The sequence below is a fragment of the Lithobates pipiens genome, unplaced genomic scaffold (assembly GCF_037356315.1).
Source record: "Lithobates pipiens isolate NorthernLeopardFrog02 unplaced genomic scaffold, aLitPip1_a1.2 Scaffold_18, whole genome shotgun sequence".
Lineage (NCBI taxonomy): Eukaryota > Metazoa > Chordata > Amphibia > Anura > Ranidae > Lithobates > Lithobates pipiens.
Genome location: NW_027507758.1, coordinates 1834215 through 1851022, shown reverse-complemented (window position 1 = coordinate 1851022; position 16808 = coordinate 1834215). Strand labels below are relative to the sequence as shown.

The window sequence follows — 16808 nt, the reverse complement described above, 5'->3', positions numbered from 1 at the left end:
GTGAGAGAGGAGCTCCGAGTGCATACAATGTAACGTGAGAGAGGAGCTCCGAGTGCATACAATGTAACGTGAGAGAGGAGCTCCGAGTGCATACAATGTAACGTGAGAGAGGAGCTCCGAGTGCATACAATGTAACGTGAGAGAGGAGCTCCGAGTGCATACAATGTAACGTGAGAGAGGAGCTCCGAGTGCATACAATGTAACGTGAGAGAGGAGCTCCGAGTACATACAATGTAACGTGAGAGAGGAGCTCCAGGCACATACAATGTAACGTGAGAGAGGAGCTCTGGGCACATACAATGTAACATGAGAGGAGCTCCGGGCACATACAATGTAACATGAGAGGATCTCTGGGCACATACAATGTAACATGAGAGGATCTCTGGGCACATACAATGTAACATGAGAGGAGCTCCGGGCACATACAATGTAACATGTGAGAGGAGCTCCGGGCACATACAATGTAACGTGAGAGGAGCTCCGGGCACATACAATGTAACGTGAGAGGAGCTCCGGGCACATACAATGTAACGTGAGAGGAGCTCCGGGCACATACAATGTAACGTGAGAGGAGCTCCGGGCACATACAATGTAACGTGAGAGGAGTTCCGAGTGCATACAATGTAACGTGAGAGGAGCTCCGGGCACATACAATGTAACGTGAGAGGAGTTCCGAGTGCATACAATGTAACATGTGAGGAGCTCCGGGCACATACAATGTAACGCGAGAGGAGCTCCGGGCACATACAATGTAACATGAGAGGAGCTCCGGGCACATACAATGTAACATGAGAGGAGCTCCGGGCACATACAATGTAACATGAGAGGAGCTCCAGGCACATACAATGTAACGTGTGAGAGGAGTTCCGAGTGCATACAATGTAACGTGTGAGAGGAGCTCCGGGCACATACAATGTAACGTGAGAGGAGCTCCGGGCACATACAATGTAACGTGTGAGAGGAGCTGCTAAAGGGCAGCGCATTCCTCGGTGTTCCTGACACGCATAGCTGTGAATGTAGCATTAAAGTGTTTGTAAACCTCAGACATGAAATATGAACAAAGCACATCCCTCTATAGCGTGTACTTGTCTCAGTCGAGAGCACAAAGTTTCATTTCTGTCCACTGCCTCCTTCCTCTGATATCTGCATGAGTCACCTCTACCAAGCTTTCCTGACACCAAGAGATAAAAAGGTGACATGGGAAAGACCTCCAGCACACAGCCTGTGATTGACAGCTTCAGCTCTGTTCCTGTGTGCTATGTGAAGGGGGTGCGTCCCTTCCCTCCATCCAATCACCTCTCAGAGCTCTCCTCACTGAGCTCTGCAGTGTGTAACTTCAGCTCCCCCCCCCCCCTTTTTCCTGAACTCTCAAACATTATAAAATTCAGCAGTGAAGGTTTGTAGAGAAGACTGCAGATAATGCGGTACAACGTACGTAGGAGGATTGGTTTCATCTCTGTGTATCACCTGAGGCCGATCACCTCACTGGGCACATGGAGGGTTTACATCCATTTTAAAAAAGGCATGACGTTTATATCATTGTTACATTGTAATATAAGTAGATCTCATCTCTGATCGATCCCCGGAGAAGATGCAAATCCCAGTTTATTCGATGCTGCGGGGAGAGCGTCTTCCTCTGGCTGTCCTTCTGCATTGTGACCAGAGGGGGTCGCTGTCACCTCTCCGAGAAATAGAAGGCAATATTGGTGCGGAGAGAAATCTGTTGTCGGTGTACGAAGTGTACCAATTCTATAAAATTCAATGATTTGTGTGCCGAGGGGTTGGGAACTTCTGTTATTATGCAACAGGGAAATAAATATTCAAAAACTTGTGCAGACCCTCCCCCCCCCCGGAAACTGAACCCCAAAATGCGCAAATTCACAAATAAATATTAATTACTGGATAATTCATATAAAATTGCATAGCATGTGTTACTAATGAAGAACAATGCAGTAAAAGATACAAAATTGGGATAAAATCTTAGGAACAAAGAACACGGAGGAGAGATGGGTTTGCTGTAGGAGAATATTAAATAAGGGCATTAGCCAGTCCATCCCATTAGGGAATAAATGTGAAAGAGTTAACAAAAGTCCTGGGTGGCTTAACGCCAACGTAAAAATGCATATAAAAGCATGATGGATCATCATCAGCATTCCAACTTTACAAAGAATGCAACAAGAAATGTAAGGGTACAATCAGGGCCGCTAAGATAGAACACAAAAGACACATAGCGGAGGAGAGTAAGAAAAATCCCAAGAAATTCTTTAACCACTTGCCGCCCGCCCTATAGGCAATTGACGGCTGCAAAGTGGTTGCATAATCCTGACCGGACGTCATATGACGTGATCAGGATTATGAGCCGCTGCGCGCCCCCGGGGGCGCGCATCGCGGCGATCGTTGTTGCGGGGTGTCAGTCTGACCCCCCACAACTACGATCTCGGTAAAGAGTCTCCGACGGAGACTCTTGACCACGTGATCAGCCGTGTCCAATCACGGCTGATCACAGTGTAAATGGGAAGAGCCGGTGATCTGCTTTCCCTCACTGGCATCTGTCAGACGTGAGTAGAGGAGAGCCGATCGGCTGCTCCTCTGACAGGGGAGGTCTGTGCTGATCGATTATCAGCACAGCCCCCCCCGAGGATGCCCACACTGGACCACCAGGGACGCCACCAGACCACTAGGGAAAAGGTAATCCTCCCTAGACCACCAGGGATGCCAGTCAGCACAATGGGTGCCAATCAGTGCCCATAATGGATGCCAATCAGTGCCCACAATGGGCATCACTGATTGGCATGCATTATTGTTTGGCACTGATTGGCATCCATTACTATAGTATAACACCAATGCCGCCTATGAGTGCCCACCTGTGCCGCCTATCAGTGCCCACCTGTGCCGCCTATCAGTGCCCACCTGTGCCGCCTATCAGTGCCCACCTGTGCCGCCTATCCGTGCCCACCTGTGCCGCCTATCCGTGCCCACCTGTGCCGCCTATCCGTGCCCATCTGTGCCGCCTATCCGTGCCCATCTGTGCCGCTTTATCCGTGCCCATCTGTGCCATCTATCCATGCCCATCTGTGCCGCCCATCTGTGCCACCCATCCGTGCCAGCTATCAGTGCCAATTTGTGCCACCTATCAGTGTCCGTCCGTGTCGCCCATCCGTGTCGCCCATCTGTGCCACTTCATTGGTGCCCATCAGTGAAGGAGAAAACGTACTTATTTACAAAGTTTTGAAACAAACCAAAAAAAACTTTTTTTTTTTCAAAATTTTCGGTATTTTTTTATTTGTAGTGCAAAAAATAAAAACCGCAGAGGTGATCAAATACCACCAAAAGAAATCTCTGTGGGGAAAAAAATGATAAAAATTTCATTTGAGTACAGTGTAGCACGACCGCGCAATTGTCATTCAAAGTGCGACAGCGCTGAAAGCTCACTACACCACTACTAACACCACCACATTGTTACTACACTTCTGTTACACCACACCACCACTACTACCCCTCTACTACACCAGTACTGCCCCACTACTACAGTGATCATCACTAGGTTCCAGACCCCAATCTGTGTAGCTACTCTGCTGTATTGTGAAGGGGGGGGGGAGGGGGATTCATTCTGAAAACGCAAAGCAACCTCTGATTGGCTCCCCTATCCAGTAGCTGCACTGTCAGGCCAGCTGCTTGCCATGGGACCTGGCTGCTAGTGGGGATCACTGTAGTAGCGGTGTCTATATAGAGATTTTCAGCTTCTACAGGATCCCACAGTAGAGGTCGACCGATATATCGGCCGATATTTTGGCGTTTTTTAATTAATCGGCATCGGCCGATTGTGCTGTTAAAAAAGGCCGATGATATATTCAGCGCGACAAATGACTTCAGTAATAGAAGTGCAAGTTGCCTGGAGACTCGAGTGAAGCGACTTCCCTCCTCTCTGGGCTGCCAAGAAAAGAGCAAAAAGATCCAATGTTTCCACTTCTGAATGAATGAAATCATCTCTGTGTGTAAAGTTCTCAGTTCAACCATTTAAAAGACTAAATCTTTTCTGACACTTGTTGCTTACAAATAAAAATCCTGTATTTTCTGCCAGAAAATCACTTAGACCCCCCAAAACTTATATATATATTTTTAGCAGAGATCCTAGGGAATAAAATAGCGATTGTTGCAATATTTTATGTCACACGGCATTTGCGCAGCGATCTTTCAAACTCAATTTTTTTTGGGAAAAATACACAGATTTAAAAAACAAAACAAAAAAAAAAACAAAAAAAAACAAAAAAAAAAAAAAACAGTAAAGTTAGCCCATTTTTTTTTCATCCAAAAGTTTTGATTACCTGTTTTTGTATATATATATTTATTTCATTCTAAATTATACATACAAGTGAACTGTTTGGATGTTTGTTTTGTTTAACCACTTGCCGCCCGCCCTATAGCAAATAGACGGCGGCAAAGTGGTTTGATAATCCTGACCGGACGTCATATGACATGATCAGGATTATGAGCCGCTGCGCGCCCCCGGGGGGGGGGGGGGTGGGGGCATGCATCGTGGCGATCGTTGTTGCGGGGTGTCAGTCTGACACCCGGCAACTACGATTTCGGTAAAGAGTCTCAGACGGAGACTCTTTACCACGTGATCAGCAGTGTCCAATCACGGCTGATCACAGTGTAAATGGGAAGAGCCGGTGATCGGCTTTTCCTCACTCGCATCTGTCAGACACGAGTAGAGGAGAGCCGATCGTCTGCTCCTCTGACAGGGGGGGTCTGTGCTGATCGATTATCAGCACAGCCCCCCCGAGGATGCCCACACTGGACCACCAGGGACGCCACCAGACCACCAGGGATGCCAAGGACAAGGTATGCCACCCTAGACCACAATGGATGCCAATCAGTGCCCATAATGGATGCCAATCAGTGCCCACAATGGGCATCACTGATTGGCATGCATTATTGATTGGCACTGATTGGCATCCATTAGTACAATATATTATACTACAATGCCGCCTATCAGTTCCCATCTGTGCCGCCTATCAGTGCCTACCCATGCCCACCTGTGCCACCTACCCATGCCCACCTGTGCCGCCTACCCATGCCCACCTGTGCCGCCTACCCATGCCCACCTGTGCCAATCCATGCCAATTTGTGCCACCTATCAGTGCCCATCCGTGTCACCCATCAGTGCCACATATCGGTGTCCATCAATGCCGCCTCATCAGTGCCACTTCATTGGTGCCACCTCATCAGTGCCCATCAGTGCCGCTTTATCATTGCCCATCAGTGTAACCCCATCAGTGAAGGAGAAAACTTACTTATTTGCAACGTTTTGAAACTGAAACAAAAAAAAAACATTTTTTTTTTCAAAATTTTCGTTATATTTTTATTTGTTTAGCAAAAAATAAAAACCACAGAGGTGATCAAATACCACCAAAAGAAAGCTCTATATGTGGGGAAAAAATTATAAAAATTTCATTTGAGTACAGTGTAGCATGACCGCGGAATTGTCATTCAAAATGCGACAGCGCTGAAAGCTCAAAATTGGTCTGGGCAGGAGGGTGTTTAAGTGCCCCCCGGTATTGAAGTGGTTAATAAATGTAAGAAATTTTCTGTATCACTTAAGGCCGCTTTCACACTGGAGCGGGCAGGCGTTGACGGTAAAACGCTGCCAGTTTTAGCGGCGCTTTACCGTCATTTTAGCGGGGCACTTATAATCCAGCTAGCGGCCCAGGAAGGGGTTAAATGTGCCTGTGAAGCGCTGCTGCCAAATCCCATTGCAGGTGCTCCGGCAGCGGTGCCCATTCATTTCAATGGGCAGGAGTGGTGGGGGAGGGGTATACACCACATGAAAGATGCTGCTTGCAGGACTTTTTTTTTTTTTTTTTTTTTTTTTTTAACGTCCTGCCAGCGCGTCGCCTCAGTGTGACAGCACTCGGGGCTTCCCCACAGACCGCAGGGGAGACGTTTTGCAGGCACTTTAGAGGCGCTATTTTAAAGCCAGTGGGAAAGGTGTCTAACTGTTAGATTTTATGAGATGAAGGGGAAAAAAAAAAATAATCGGCCTAACATATCGGGCCAAAAAAAAAAAAACACGGCATCATATATCGGCCGTGGCGATTTCTAAATATCGGCATCGGCCAGAGAAAAACCCATATCGGTCGACCTCTATCCCACACATATCCCACACATATCCCACACATATCGCACGGAATATACATAGTTGGTCCAAACGGGAACAATCTAACTATGTAGCAAATCTCCATCCCTGGAATCTTTGTGTGGGGGGGGGGGGAGGGGGTCCAGATTACTATAAGATTCTATGTGACTGGCAGCGACCATGTGGGAAATGCGGCGGTCTATGCCCCACCCACTGACAGCCAGCTATGACCCTTCTACATCAACAAGGGAGGTATGGGGGGGGGGGGGGAGGGGGGGATCATGTTCCTGGGATGAGGTCGGAGCGCCGGGAATTCTGGACTCAAGCCAAGTCCTGAGATGTTTGTCACTCGATCTTCACTGTCCTACAAGGAGGAGGGGGGGCCGAGGATGAGAAGCGGGAGGACAGGAGGGGCGAGGGGATCAGAAACAGGAGGACAAGGATGGGGGAGGCAGAGGATGAGAAGCGGGAGGATGGGGATGAGGGGTCAGAGGATGAGAAGCGGGAGGATGGGGATGAGGGGTCAGAGGATGAGAAGCGGGAGGATGGGGATGAGGGGTCAGAGGATGAGAAGCGGGAGGACGGGGATGGGGGTCAGAGGATGAGAAGCGGGAGGACGGGGAGGGGGTCAGAGGATGAGAAGCGGGAGGACGGGGAGGGGGCAGAGGATGAGAAGCGGGAGGACGAGGAGGGGTCAGAGAATGAGAAGCGGGAGGACGGGGAGGGGTCAGAGGATGAGAAGCGGGAGGACGGGGGGGTCAGAGGATGAGAAGCGGGAGGACGGGGAGGGGGCAGAGGATGAGAAGCGGGAGGACGGGGAGGGGGCAGAGGATGAGAAGCGGGAGGACGGGGAGGGGGCAGAGGATGAGAAGCGGGAGGACGAGGAGGGGTCAGAGGATGAGAAGCGGGAGGACGGGGAGGGGTCAGAGGATGAGAAGCGGGAGGATGGGGAGGGGTCAGAGAATGAGAAGCGGGAGGATGGGGGGGGTCAGAGGATGAGAAGCGGGAGGATGGGGATGAGGGGTCAGAGGATGAGAAGCGGGAGGACGGGGGGGTCAGAGGATGAGAAGCGGGAGGACGGGGAGGGGGGGTCAGAGGTTGAGAAGCGGGAGGACGGGAAGGGGGGGTCAGAGGTTGAGAAGCGGGAGGACAGGAAGGGGTCAGAGGATGAGGAGGGGTCAGAGGATGAGAAGCGGGAGGACGGGGAGGGGTCAGAGGATGAGAAGCGGGAGGACGGGGAGGGGTCAGAGGATGAGAAGCGGGAGGACGGGGAGGGGTCAGAGGATGAGAAGCGGGAGGACGGGGGGGGTCAGAGGATGAGAAGCGGGAGGACGGGGAGGGGTCAGAGGATGAGAAGCGGGAGGACGGGGAGGGGTCAGAGGATGAGAAGCGGGGGGACGGGGAGGGGTCAGAGGATGAGAAGCGGGAGGACGGGGAGGGGTCAGAGGATGAGAAGCGGGAGGACGGGGAGGGGTCAGAGGATGAGAAGCGGGAGGACGGGGAGGGGTCAGAGGATGAGAAGCGGGAGGACGGGGGGGGTCAGAGGATGAGAAGCGGGAGGACGGGGAGGGGTCAGAGGATGAGAAGCGGGGGGACGGGGAGGGGTCAGAGGATGAGAAGCGGGAGGACGGGGAGGGGGGTCAGAGGATGAGAAGCGGGAGGACGGGGAGGGGTCAGAGGATGAGAAGCGGGAGGACGGGGAGGGGTCAGAGGATAAGAAGCGGGAGGACGGGGAGGGGGTCAGAGAATGAGAAGCGGGAGGGGGGGGGGGTCAGAGGATGAGGAGGGGTCAGAGGATGAGAAGCAGGAGGACGGGGAGGGGTCAGAGGATGAGAAGCGGGAGGACGGGGAGGGGTCAGAGGATGAGAAGCGGGGGGACGGGGAGGGGTCAGAGGATGAGAAGCGGGGGGACGGGGAGGGGTCAGAGGATGAGAAGCGGGAGGACGGGGAGGGGTCAGAGGATGAGAAGCGGGAGGACGGGGAGGGGTCAGAGGATGAGAAGCGGGAGGACGGGGAGGGGTCAGAGGATGAGAAGCGGGGGGACGGGGAGGGGTCAGAGGATGAGAAGCGGGAGGACGGGGAGGGGTCAGAGGATGAAAATGCGGGAGGACGGGGAGGGGTCAGAGGATGAGAAGCGGGAGGACGGGGAGGGGTCAGAGGATGAGAAGCGGGAGGACGGGGAGGGGTCAGAGGATGAGAAGCGGGAGGACGGGGAGGGGTCAGAGGATGAGAAGTGGGGAGGATGGGGATGGGGGGCAGAGGATGAGAAGCGGGAGGACGGGGATGGGGGGAGGGGGCACCAAAGCGGCTTCAATCTCCACACCAAGCCCTGAAGAGGACCTGTCATGGGAGACTCGGAGGGGCCAATCCTGAACCCCTTCTACTTTCTAGGATGGACCAGCCTAACGAAACGTCGAATCACTGAACCCGGAGGATGAACATGACAGCCGGAATATTCAGGAGGAGGAGCTCCGGCTATCGTTGGTTTCTATTAGCAGAACATCAGATTTGGGTTTTCATGTGAAGCCCATTAATGGGGGGGTAATACATCCGTCCATCACCCATCTCATAGACCACAGAACTCCCCCAACAAGGACAGCGCCATCTTTGTTCAGGCATCACTCAGCGTCACTCTACTTCCAGCACGGAGGACAGGGGGCGCCATTCCCAGAAGCGGATCACACGCGGTACGGGGGGCGTCCAGAGAACATTTTGAATCTGTCAATTCACCGCCCCCCTTCCAGAGTTACCCCAAAAACGCTCGATAAATACGGCATGAAAAGGCTGCTGATGTCACCGGGTGACCCCGCCCCCTTGCGGTGCCACCTACCCAGCATGCCCTGATCGCGGTGTCACAAGAAATTGGGGCCATCCAGTGATGTCACTGGTTGCCCCGCCCCTTTGTTTATTTAGCAGCTGAGCTGTCATTTGGTGGGAGTATACGGAGGCGGAGCTTTTGTTCCGGGTTGACGGTGACCGACACCGCGATCGACCATCGATCCACATCGGGGGATCAATTTTATTTTTTTCACTTTAATAAAGAAATTGTGAAAACGGCTTACAGTGTTTATTTACAAAACACGCATTTCATGGCGAGCGAATAGCAGTACATAATACCCCAACTCATCCCTATGGGGGAACTGGGATAAGGTGGTCCGGATAATCAGCCCCTCCCCCCCACCTGCAGACCCCTACATCCACCAGCCAGGGTTGTGGGGAAGAGGCCCGACTGAGGAAATGGCTCCTCCCCCTTCTACAAAGTTACAATGTACAGTCTGATCACCGGGGGGAGGAGACTGAGGAAATGGCTCCTCCCCTTCTACAAAGATACAATTTACAGATAGATCACCGGGGGAGGAGACTGAGGAAATACTTTCTCCTCCTGCAGCAGACTGATGGCATATTTTATAATGGGGGGTAAAAAATAGAAGGTAAAGAAGATTTTAAAAAAAACACTTTTGGAAAACGATTTACAATAGTCACGGACTGATCGATCGATCACCAAATATTGATCTGATGATCTCCACAGAAGAGAAGAGAAAATGTCAAAGTACGAGTCCCTCCGCACCGCCCGTCTCCGGCGTGGTGAAATGGGTGTCGCCGCTCCCGGCAGTGATATGAGATTTCTGTGACAGATGGGGGATAATGGGATGGAGGATTGAGAAATGAGATCATAGCGGGGGATGGGAAGGATTATTCATCCCTCTAATATAACTCATCACAGCATCTCTCAGAGGTCCGGGGGGGGGGGGGGGGTGTCAGATAGAAAACCCCATTATGAGGAGTTCCCACAATCCCAGTACTGAGCTCCATTGTGCGCACCGAGCAACGGGGGGCGGGTCTCCATAGTGCGCACCGAGCAAAAGGGGGGCGGGTCTCCATAGTGCGCACCGAGCAAAAGGGGGGCGGGTCTCCATAGTGCGCACCGAGCAAAAGGGGGGCGGGTCTCCATAGTGCGCACCGAGCAAAAGGGGGGCGGGTCTCCATAGTGCGCACCGAGCAAAAGGGGGGCGGGTCTCCATAGTGCGCACCGAGCAACGGGGGGGGTCTCCATAGTGCGCACCGAGCAACGGGGGGGGTCTCCATAGTGCGCACCGAGCAACGGGGGGGGTCTCCATAGTGCGCACCGAGCAACGGGGGGGGGGTCTCCATAGTGCGCACCGAGCAACGGGGGGGGTCTCCATAGTGCGCACCGAGCAACGGGGGGGTCTCCATAGTGCGCACCGAGCAACGGGGGGGGGTCTCCATAGTGCGCACCGAGCAACAGGGGGGGGGTCTCCATAGTGCGCACCGAGCAACAGGGGGGGGGGGTCTCCATAGTGCGCACCGAGCAACGGGGGGGTCTCTATAGTGCGCACCGAGCAACAGGGGGGGGGTCTCCATAGTGCGCACCGAGCAACAGGGGGGGGGTCTCCATAGTGCGCACCGAGCAACAGGGGGGGGGGTCTCCATAGTGCGCACCGAGCAACAGGGGGGGGGGTCTCCATAGTGCGCACCGAGCAACAGGGGGGGGGTCTCCATAGTGCGCACCGAGCAACAGGGGGGGGGGTCTCCATAGTGCGCACCGAGCAACAGGGGGGGGGGTCTCCATAGTGCGCACCGAGCAACAGGGGGGGGGGTCTCCATAGTGCGCACCGAGCAACAGGGGGGGGGTCTCCATAGTGCGCACAGAGCAACAGGGGGGGTCTCCATAGTGCGCACAGAGCAACAGGGGGGGTCTCCATAGTGCGCACCGAGCAACAGGGGGGGGTCTCCATAGTGCGCACCGAGCAACAGGGGGGGGTCTCCATAGTGCGCACCGAGCAACAGGGGGGGGTCTCCATAGTGCGCACCGAGCAACGGGGGGGGTCTCCATAGTGCGCACCGAGCAACGGGGGGGGTCTCCATAGTGCGCACCGAGCAATGGGGGGGGGTCTCCATAGTGCGCACCGAGCAACAGGGGGGGGGGTCTCCATAGTGCGCACCGAGCAACAGGGGGGGGTCTCCATAGTGCGCACCGAGCAACAGGGGGGTCTCCATAGTGCGCACCGAGCAACAGGGGGGTCTCCATAGTGCGCACCGAGCAACAGGGGGGGGTCTCCATAGTGCGCACCGAGCAACAGGGGGGGGGTCTCCATAGTGCGCACCGAGCAACAGGGGGGGGTCTCCATAGTGCGCACCGAGCAACAGGGGGGGGTCTCCATAGTGCGCACCGAGCAACAGGGGGGGTCTCCATAGTGCGCACAGAGCAACAGGGGGGGGTCTCCATAGTGCGCACCGAGCAACAGGGGGGGGTCTCCATAGTGCGCACCGAGCAACAGGGGGGGGTCTCCATAGTGCGCACCGAGCAACAGGGGGGGGGTCTCCATAGTGCGCACCGAGCAACAGGGGGGGGTCTCCATAGTGCGCACCGAGCAACAGGGGGGGTCTCCATAGTGCGCACCGAGCAACAGGGGGGGTCTCCATAGTGCGCACTGAGCAACAGGGGGGGGTCTTCATAGTGCGCACCGAGCAACAGGGGGGGGGGTCTCCATAGTGCGCACCGAGCAACAGGGGGGGGGGTCTCCATAGTGCGCACCGAGCAACAGGGGGGGGGGGTCTCCATAGTGCGCACCGAGCAACAGGGGGGGGGTCTCCATAGTGCGCACCGAGCAACAGGGGGAGGTCTCCATAGTGCGCACCGAGCAACAGGGGGGGGGGGGGGGTCTCCATAGTGCGCAGTACAGGGCAGACACTATATGATGGCCGGACACTATCTGCCAGAACACCAGGAACAAATATTCAGATCAGTAAAGTCATCCTTATTTGTTCAGCACACATTTCCCAGCAGTCCATGCTCTTCACTGCAGGCCCCACCCACAACTGTCATATCGCTACATTGTATGCCGACTACCGATCAATACATTGTACATGGAACCCGACTACAGATCAATACATTGTACATGGAACCCGACTATGGATCAATACATTGTACATGGAACCCGACTACCGATCAATACATTGTACATGGAACCCGACTACCGATCAATACATTGTACATGGAACCCGACTACCGATCAATACATTGTACATGGAACCCGACTACCGATCAATACATTGTACATGGAACCCGACTACAGATCAATACATTGTACATGGAACCCGACTACAGATCAATACATTGTACATGGAACCCGACTACAGATCAATACATTGTACATGGAACCCGACTACAGATCAATACATTGTACATGGAACCCGACTACAGATCAATACATTGTACATGGAACCCGACTACCGATCAATACATTGTACATGGAACCCGACTACCGATCAATACATTGTACATGGAACCCGACTACAGATCAATACATTGTACATGGAACCCGACTATGGATCAATACATTGTACATGGAACCCGACTACAGATCAATACATTGTACATGGAACCCGACTACCGATCAATACATTGTACATGGAACCCGACTACCGATCAATACATTCTACATGGAACCCGACTACCGATCAATACATTGTACATGGAACCCGACTACAGATCAATACATTGTACATGGAACCCGACTACAGATCAATACATTGTACATGGAACCCGACTACAGATCAATACATTGTACATGGAACCCGACTACAGATCAATACATTGTACATGGAACCCGACTACAGATCAATACATTGTACATGGAACCCGACTACAGATCAATACATTGTACATGGAACCCGACTATGGATCAATACATTGTACATGGAACCCGACTACAGATCAATACATTGTACATGGAACCCGACTACCGATCAATACATTGTACATGGAACCCGACTACCGATCAATACATTCTACATGGAACCCGACTACCGATCAATACATTGTACATGGAACCCGACTACCGATCAATACATTGTACATGGAACCCGACTACAGATCAATACATTGTACATGGAACCCGACTACAGATCAATACATTGTACATGGAACCCGACTACAGATCAATACATTGTACATGGAACCCGACTATGGATCAATACATTGTACATGGAACCCGACTACCGATCAATACATTGTACATGGAACCCGACTACCGATCAATACATTGTACATGGAACCCGACTATGGATCAATACATTGTACATGGAACCCGACTACAGATCAATACATTGTACATGGAACCCGACTACAGATCAATACATTGTACATGGAACCCGACTACAGATCAATACATTGTACATGGAACCCGACTATGGATCAATACATTGTACATGGAACCCGACTACAGATCAATACATTGTACATGGAACCCGACTACCGATCAATACATTGTACATGGAACCCGACTACCGATCAATACATTCTACATGGAACCCGACTACCGATCAATACATTGTACATGGAACCCGACTACCGATCAATACATTGTACATGGAACCCGACTACAGATCAATACATTGTACATGGAACCCGACTACAGATCAATACATTGTACATGGAACCCGACTACAGATCAATACATTGTACATGGAACCCGACTACAGATCAATACATTGTACATGGAACCCGACTACAGATCAATACATTGTACATGGAACCCGACTACAGATCAATACATTGTACATGGAACCCGACTACAGATCAATACATTGTACATGGAACCCGACTATGGATCAATACATTGTACATGGAACCCGACTACCGATCAATACATTGTACATGGAACCCGACTACCGATCAATACATTGTACATGGAACCCGACTACCGATCAATACATTCTACATGGAATCCTTCACCTTCTAAATACATGATGGAGAAGAGTGGAGACCGTCCTGTTGCTCGTGCACATATCAGACACGCGTGTCTTCAATCAGTGATGACAGATATATCCATCTCTAGCTCTATATATACGCAGCCTAGAAAAAGTATTCATACCCCACATTTCGTCATGTTACATCCAAAAACGTAAATGTCTTTTATTGGGATTTTATGTGATGGACCAACACAAAGTGTCACATAATTGTGAAGTGGAAGGAAAATAATAAATGATACAAATAAATATGTGAAAGGTGTGTGGGGGAGGGGCATTTGTATGGCGCCCCTTTACTCTGATACCCCTAACTTAGATCTAGAACAGGGATCTGCAATTAGTGGACCTCCAGCTGTTGCACATCTACAAGTCCCATCATCCCTCTGCCTCTGGTTGTCATGCTTGTGGCTGTCAGAGTCTTGCAATGCCTCATGGGAGTTGTAGTTCTGCACCATCTGGAGGTCCACTAATTGCATATCCCTGATCTAGAGGAACCAATTGGCTTCAGAAGTCACCTAATTAGTAAATAGAGTCCACCTGTGTGTCATTTAATCTCAGTATAAATACAGCTGTTCTGTGAAGCCCTCAGAGGTTTGTTAGAGAACCTTCGTGAACAAACAGCATCATGAAGGCCAAGGAACACACCAGACAGGTCAGGGATGAAGTTGTGGAGAAGTATAAAGCAGGGTTGGGTTATAATAAAATCTCCCAAGCTTTGACCATCTCACGGAGCTCTGTTCAATCCATCATCGGAAAATGGAAAGAGTATGGGCACAACTGCAAATCTACCAAGACACGGCCGTCCACCTAAACTGACCGGGCCGGGCAAGGAGAGCATTCATCAGAGAAGAGCCAAGAGGCCCATGGTAACTCTGGAGGAGCTGCAGAGATCCACAGCTCAGGGGGGAGAATCTGTCCACAGGACAACTATTAGTCGTCTCTCCACAAATCTGCCCTTTATGGAAGAGTGACAAGAAGAAAGACATTGGAGAAAGAAAGTCATAAGAAGTCCTGATTGTAGTTTGTGAGAAGCCATGTGGGGGAGGGGGCAGCAAACATGTGGAAGAAGGTGATCTGGTCAGAGGAGACCAAAATTCAACTCTATGGCCTAAAAGCAAAACGCTATGTGTGGGGAAAACAACACTACCCATCCCCCGAACACACCATCCCCACCGTGAGACATGGTGGTGGCAGCATCATGTGGTGGGGATGGTTTTTCTTCAGCAGGGACAGGGAAGCTGGTCAGAGATGATGGGAAGATGGATGGAGACAAATACAGGACAATCTTAGAAGAAAACCTGTTAGAGTCGGCAGAAGACTTGAGACCGGGGCGGAGGTTCCCCTTCCAGCAGGACAACGACCCGAAACATCCAGCCAGAGCTACAATGGAATGGTTTACATCAAAGCATATTCATGTGTTAGAATGGCCCAGTCACAGTCCAGACCTAAATCCCATTGAGAATCTGTGGCAAGACCTGAAAATTGCTGATCACAGACGCTCTCCATCCAATCTGACAGAGCTTGAGATATTTTACAAAGAAGAAGAATGGGCAGAAATGTCCTCTCTAAATGGGCAAAGCTGGTAGAGACACCCCCAAAAAGACTTGTAGAGAAGGGGGTTCTACAAAGTATTAACTCCGGGGGGCGCCATACAAATGCCCCTCCCCACACTTTTCACAGATTTATTTGTATCATTTATCATTTTCCTTCCACTTCACAATTATGTGACACTTTGTGTTGGTCCATCACATAAATCCCAATAAAATACATTTATGTTTTTGGTTGTAACAAAATGTGGGGAATGTCAGGGGGTATGAATACTTTTTCCAAGTCACTGTGTGTATGTAATATATATATATATACACACTATAAGAAAATATATATTATATACTTTTTTTTCCAAAACACGCCCAAACTCCTAGTCCCACCAATCATCACGTGTTCCTGTTTATGTCTTCATACAATCCTGGCAGATCAGACAGCGGCACACGTGTACATACATGTCCTGTGCGCTCGCAGGGCGGTGTACAAAGCACGGGGTGACACCCGCATCTCATCCGCCTCTCATCCGCCTGTCACAGATCTATGAGATCATTAATGGGCCACAAGGCACCAGCTTGTACAGCCGGTATTCATTGGGCGGGGGAGGGGCAGAACGGGTGATATTAAGGCTACTTTCACACTGGGTGCTGCAAAGCTCCTCTCCTCTCCCTCCAATGTGAAGTCTGAGTTTTCCACACTGGGGCGCTGCAGAGCTCCTCTCCTCTCCTCTCCCTCCAATGTGAAGTCTGAGTGTTCTCACACTGGGGCACTGCAAAGCTCCTCTCCTCTCCTCTCCTCTCCTCTCCTCTCCTCTCCTCCAATGTGAAGTCTGAGTGTTCTCACACTGGGGCACTGCAAAGCTCCTCTCCTCTCCTCTCCCTCCAATGTGAAGTCTGAGTGTTCTCACACTGGGGCGCTGCAAAGCTCCTCTCCTCTCCCTCCAATGTGAAGTCTGAGTGTTCTCACACTGGGGCACTGCAAAGCTCCTCTCCTCTCCTCTCCCTCCAATGTGAAGTCTGAGTGTTCTCACACTGGGGCACTGGCAAAGCTCCTCTCCTCTCCCTCCAATGTGAAGTCTGAGTGTTCTCACACTGGGGCACTGCAAAGCTCCTCTCCTCTCCTCTCCTCTCCCTCTAATGTGAAGTCTGAGTGTTCTCACACTGGGGCGTTGCAAAGCTCCTCTCCTCTCCCTCCAATGTGAAGTCTGAGTGTTCTCACACTGGGGCGCTGCAAAGCTCCTCTCCTCTCCTCTCCCTCCAATGTGAAGTCTGGAGTGTTCTCACTCTGGGCGCTGCAAAGCTCCTCTCCTCTCCTCTCCTCTCCTCCAATGTGAAGTCTGAGTGTTCTCACACTG

General features: G+C 51.6%; 1 protein-coding gene across 2 annotated transcripts in view; it reads right to left on the bottom strand.

The window, feature by feature from the left end:
• LOC143990017 (CAP-Gly domain-containing linker protein 4-like) overlaps window positions 1-16808 on the bottom strand; it is a gene marked incomplete at its 3' end in the record, with an annotated part of 41794 nt that overhangs the window by 18641 nt on the left and 6345 nt on the right.